At 54.8% G+C, this 5,959-nt stretch overlaps 1 non-coding gene across 1 annotated transcript in view; it reads right to left on the reverse strand.

Moving 5' to 3' along the window:
* LOC144419050 (small subunit ribosomal RNA) overlaps positions 1-1,191 on the reverse strand; it is a 1,810-nt gene extending 619 nt beyond the window's left edge. The window contains exon 1 of the ribosomal RNA XR_013473814.1: positions 1-1,191. This exon is cut by the window's left edge and continues 619 nt beyond it. This is a non-coding gene — a ribosomal RNA (small subunit ribosomal RNA).
* Between the last annotated feature and the right edge of the window lie 4,768 nt (positions 1,192-5,959).

Raw genomic sequence — 5,959 nt, forward strand, 5'->3', positions numbered from 1 at the left:
AAATTAAGCCGCAGGCTCCACTCCTGGTGGTGCCCTTCCGTCAATTCCTTTAAGTTTCAGCTTTGCAACCATACTTCCCCCGGAACCCAAAGACTTTGGTTTCCCGGAAGCTGCCGGAAAGGTCGTCATGGTAACGCCTCCCGATCGCTAGTTGGCATCGTTTATAGTCAGAACTAGGACGGTATCTGATCGTCTTCGAACCTCTGACTTTCGCTCTTGATTAAAGAAAACATTCTTGGCGAATGCTTTCGCAGTAGTTCGTCTTCCGCCGATCCAAGAATTTCACCTCTAACGGCAGAGTACGGACGCCCCCGTCTGTCCCTCTTAATCATTACCTCGTGCTCCGAAAACCAACAAAATAGAACCGAGGTCCTATTCCATTATTCCATGCAACACTATGCAGGCGAACAGCCTGCTTTGAACACTCTAATTTTTTCAAAGTAAACTTATCGGCCACCGCCGACACTCAGTCAAGAGCACCGACGGAGAACCGAAGGTGAGGCGAACGCAACCAGTGACACGCCTTGCGACGGACCGGCGGCGCTCGCCCAAAATCCAACTACGAGCTTTTCAACCGCAACAACTTTAGCATACACTGTTGGAGCTGGAATTACCGCGGCTGCTGGCACCAGACTTGCCCTCCAATGGATACTCGTTAAGAGTTTTAGGATGTACTCATTCCAATTACAGGGCCTCGTTAGAGTCCTGTATTGTTATTTTTCGTCACTACCTCCCCGTGTCGGGAATGGGTAATTTGCGCGCCTGCTGCCTTCCTTGGATGTGGTAGCCGTTTCTCAGGCTCCCTCTCCGGAATCGAACCCTGATTCCCCGTTACCCGTTATCACAAAGGTAGGCACGTAGCGTACCTTCGACAGTTGATAGGGCAGACACTTGAATGATACGTCGTCGGTGCAGAGACCGTACGATCCGCGTGGTTATCCAGAGTCATCAAACGTCACAGGACGAACCCGGTCGGTTTTGATCTGATAAAAGCGCGCCTCCCGAAGTCGGCGCTTAATGCATGTATTAGCTCTAGAATTACCACAGTTATCCACTTCGCTTACGAGACCAAATAAACCAAGACTGATTTAATGAGCCATTCGCAGTTTCGCTTTACGAGAACTCGTACTTGCACCTGCATGGCTTAATCTTTGAGACAAGCATATCACTACTGGCAGGATCAACCAGATAGCTGCGACAGCTGCGCTCGGCCCTTGCTGGGCCGCCCGGCGCGTGCTCGTCGCATTCGTTTAAGACCGAGGCGATCGCCTGCGGCCGTACTCGGCTTCGACAGTCGCTGGCCGCGACGTCCACGCTCTCGCCGGCAGTGCCAGGCGGAGCGATTTGCGTTTTTTCTTTGCTCGCCCTCTCTCGGGCTCGATCCATTCAGTTTCGCACAAACAAGAGCTCTGCCGGCCGCCTGCAGCGGTGCCTAAAACCCGGGCATAACAATGCGACCGTTCTGCTAGGCCGACAAGCGCTCAAGCCAGACGCTCGATCGAACGCCCCCTACATATTAGTCGAGACAACGGCTCGCTCATTAGCATCGCGTTTGTACTTTAACTTTTTTCGGCTCGGCTTCTTTCGACGCCGATGCCGGCGACGCAGCACTCTCTCGCCCGCCAGCCACCGAGAAAAGGGTGCGCTCCGACCGGCCCCGCACCGCTCTTTCTTGGCTCATTCGAAATTACTGTCTTTCGCTCTGACATGCCTTACCTAGGGTTAGGTTAGTATGCTTGCACGTTTGTACTTTAACTTTTTTCGGCTCGGCTTCTTTCGACGCCGATGCCGGCGACGCAGCACTCTCTCGCCCGCCAGCCACCGAGAAAAGGGTGCGCTCCGACCGGCCCCGCACCGCTCTTTCATGGCTCATTCGAAATTACTGTCTTTCGCTCTGACATGCCTTACCTAGGGTTAGGTTAGTATGCTTGCACGTTTGTACTTTAACTTTTTTTGGCTCGGCTTCTTTCGACGCCGATGCCGGCGACGCAGCACTCTCTCGCCCGCCAGCCACCTAGAAAAGGGTGCGCTCCGACCGGCCCCGCACCGCTCTTTCTTGGCTCATTCGAAATTACTGTCTTTCGCTCTGACATGCCTTACCTAGGGTTAGGTTAGTATGCTTGCACGTTTGTACTTTAACTTTTTTCGGCTCGGCTTCTTTCGACGCCGATGCCGGCGACGCAGCACTCTCTCGCCCGCCAGCCACCGAGAAAAGGGTGCGCTCCGACCGGCCCCGCACCGCTCTTTCATGGCTCATTCGAGTTTACTGTCTTTCGCTCTGACATGCCTTACCTAGGGTTAGGTTAGTATGCTTGCACGTTTGTACTTTAACTTTTTTTGGCTCGGCTTCTTTCGACGCCGATGCCGGCGACGCAGCACTCTCTCGCCCGCCAGCCACCGAGAAAAGGGTGCGCTCCGACCGGCCCCGCACCGCTCTTTCATGGCTCATTCGAAATTACTGTCTTTCGCTCTGACATGCCTTACCTAGGGTTAGGTTAGTATGCTTGCACGTTTGTACTTTAACTTTTTTCGGCTCGGCTTCTTTCGACGCCGATGCCGGCGACGCAGCACTCTCTCGCCCGCCAGCCACCGAGAAAAGGGTGCGCTCCGACCGGCCCCGCACCGCTCTTTCATGGCTCATTCGAGTTTACTGTCTTTCGCTCTGACATGCCTTACCTAGGGTTAGGTTAGTATGCTTGCACGTTTGTACTTTAACTTTTTTCGGCTCGGCTTCTTTCGACGCCGATGCCGGCGACGCAGCACTCTCTCGCCCGCCAGCCACCGAGAAAAGGGTGCGCTCCGACCGGCCCCGCACCGCTCTTTCTTGGCTCATTCGAAATTACTGTCTTTCGCTCTGACATGCCTTACCTAGGGTTAGGTTAGTATGCTTGCACGTTTGTACTTTAACTTTTTTCGGCTCGGCTTCTTTCGACGCCGATGCCGGCGACGCAGCACTCTCTCGCCCGCCAGCCACCGAGAAAAGGGTGCGCTCCGACCGGCCCCGCACCGCTCTTTCATGGCTCATTCGAAATTACTGTCTTTCGCTCTGACATGCCTTACCTAGGGTTAGGTTAGTATGCTTGCACGTTTGTACTTTAACTTTTTTTGGCTCGGCTTCTTTCGACGCCGATGCCGGCGACGCAGCACTCTCTCGCCCGCCAGCCACCTAGAAAAGGGTGCGCTCCGACCGGCCCCGCACCGCTCTTTCTTGGCTCATTCGAAATTACTGTCTTTCGCTCTGACATGCCTTACCTAGGGTTAGGTTAGTATGCTTGCACGTTTGTACTTTAACTTTTTTTGGCTCGGCTTCTTTCGACGCCGATGCCGGCGACGCAGCACTCTCTCGCCCGCCAGCCACCGAGAAAAGGGTGCGCTCCGACCGGCCCCGCACCGCTCTTTCATGGCTCATTCGAAATTACTGTCTTTCGCTCTGACATGCCTTACCTAGGGTTAGGTTAGTATGCTTGCACGTTTGTACTTTAACTTTTTTCGGCTCGGCTTCTTTCGACGCCGATGCCGGCGACGCAGCACTCTCTCGCCCGCCAGCCACCGAGAAAAGGGTGCGCTCCGACCGGCCCCGCACCGCTCTTTCTTGGCTCATTCGAAATTACTGTCTTTCGCTCTGACATGCCTTACCTAGGGTTAGGTTAGTATGCTTGCACTTTTGTACTTTAACTTTTTTCGGCTCGGCTTCTTTCGACGCCGATGCCGGCGACGCAGCACTCTCTCGCCCGCCAGCCACCGAGAAAAGGGTGCGCTCCGACCGGCCCCGCACCGCTCTTTCATGGCTCATTCGAAATTACTGTCTTTCGCTCTGACATGCCTTACCTAGGGTTAGGTTAGTATGCTTGCACGTTTGTACTTTAACTTTTTTTGGCTCGGCTTCTTTCGACGCCGATGCCGGCGACGCAGCACTCTCTCGCCCGCCAGCCACCTAGAAAAGGGTGCGCTCCGACCGGCCCCGCACCGCTCTTTCTTGGCTCATTCGAAATTACTGTCTTTCGCTCTGACATGCCTTACCTAGGGTTAGGTTAGTATGCTTGCACGTTTGTACTTTAACTTTTTTCGGCTCGGCTTCTTTCGACGCCGATGCCGGCGACGCAGCACTCTCTCGCCCGCCAGCCACCGAGAAAAGGGTGCGCTCCGACCGGCCCCGCACCGCTCTTTCATGGCTCATTCGAAATTACTGTCTTTCGCTCTGACATGCCTTACCTAGGGTTAGGTTAGTATGCTTGCACGTTTGTACTTTAACTTTTTTTGGCTCGGCTTCTTTCGACGCCGATGCCGGCGACGCAGCACTCTCTCGCCCGCCAGCCACCTAGAAAAGGGTGCGCTCCGACCGGCCCCGCACCGCTCTTTCTTGGCTCATTCGAAATTACTGTCTTTCGCTCTGACATGCCTTACCTAGGGTTAGGTTAGTATGCTTGCACGTTTGTACTTTAACTTTTTTTGGCTCGGCTTCTTTCGACGCCGATGCCGGCGACGCAGCACTCTCTCGCCCGCCAGCCACCGAGAAAAGGGTGCGCTCCGACCGGCCCCGCACCGCTCTTTCATGGCTCATTCGAGTTTACTGTCTTTCGCTCTGACATGCCTTACCTAGGGTTAGGTTAGTATGCTTGCACGTTTGTACTTTAACTTTTTTCGGCTCGGCTTCTTTCGACGCCGATGCCGGCGACGCAGCACTCTCTCGCCCGCCAGCCACCGAGAAAAGGGTGCGCTCCGACCGGCCCCGCACCGCTCTTTCATGGCTCATTCGAAATTACTGTCTTTCGCTCTGACATGCCTTACCTAGGGTTAGGTTAGTATGCTTGCACGTTTGTACTTTAACTTTTTTCGGCTCGGCTTCTTTCGACGCCGATGCCGGCGACGCAGCACTCTCTCGCCCGCCAGCCACCGAGAAAAGGGTGCGCTCCGACCGGCCCCGCACCGCTCTTTCATGGCTCATTCGAGTTTACTGTCTTTCGCTCTGACATGCCTTACCTAGGGTTAGGTTAGTATGCTTGCACGTTTGTACATTAACTTTTTTCGGCTCGGCTTCTTTCGACGCCGATGCCGGCGACGCAGCACTCTCTCGCCCGCCAGCCACCGAGAAAAGGGTGCGCTCCGACCGGCCCCGCACCGCTCTTTCTTGGCTCATTCGAAATTACTGTCTTTCGCTCTGACATGCCTTACCTAGGGTTAGGTTAGTATGCTTGCACGTTTGTACTTTAACTTTTTTTGGCTCGGCTTCTTTCGACGCCGATGCCGGCGACGCAGCACTCTCTCGCCCGCCAGCCACCTAGAAAAGGGTGCGCTCCGACCGGCCCCGCACCGCTCTTTCTTGGCTCATTCGAAATTACTGTCTTTCGCTCTGACATGCCTTACCTAGGGTTAGGTTAGTATGCTTGCACGTTTGTACTTTAACTTTTTTCGGCTCGGCTTCTTTCGACGCCGATGCCGGCGACGCAGCACTCTCTCGCCCGCCAGCCACCGAGAAAAGGGTGCGCTCCGACCGGCCCCGCACCGCTCTTTCATGGCTCATTCGAGTTTACTGTCTTTCGCTCTGACATGCCTTACCTAGGGTTAGGTTAGTATGCTTGCACGTTTGTACATTAACTTTTTTCGGCTCGGCTTCTTTCGACGCCGATGCCGGCGACGCAGCACTCTCTCGCCCGCCAGCCACCGAGAAAAGGGTGCGCTCCGACCGGCCCCGCACCGCTCTTTCTTGGCTCATTCGAAATTACTGTCTTTCGCTCTGACATGCCTTACCTAGGGTTAGGTTAGTATGCTTGCACGTTTGTACTTTAACTTTTTTCGGCTCGGCTTCTTTCGACGCCGATGCCGGCGACGCAGCACTCTCTCGCCCGCCAGCCACCGAGAAAAGGGTGCGCTCCGACCGGCCCCGCACCGCTCTTTCTTGGCTCATTCGAAATTACTGTCTTTCGCTCTGACATGCCTTACCTAGGGTTAGGTTAGTATG

Source organism: Styela clava, unplaced genomic scaffold, assembly GCF_964204865.1.
Source record: "Styela clava unplaced genomic scaffold, kaStyClav1.hap1.2 HAP1_SCAFFOLD_28, whole genome shotgun sequence".
Classification (NCBI taxonomy): domain Eukaryota; kingdom Metazoa; phylum Chordata; class Ascidiacea; order Stolidobranchia; family Styelidae; genus Styela; species Styela clava.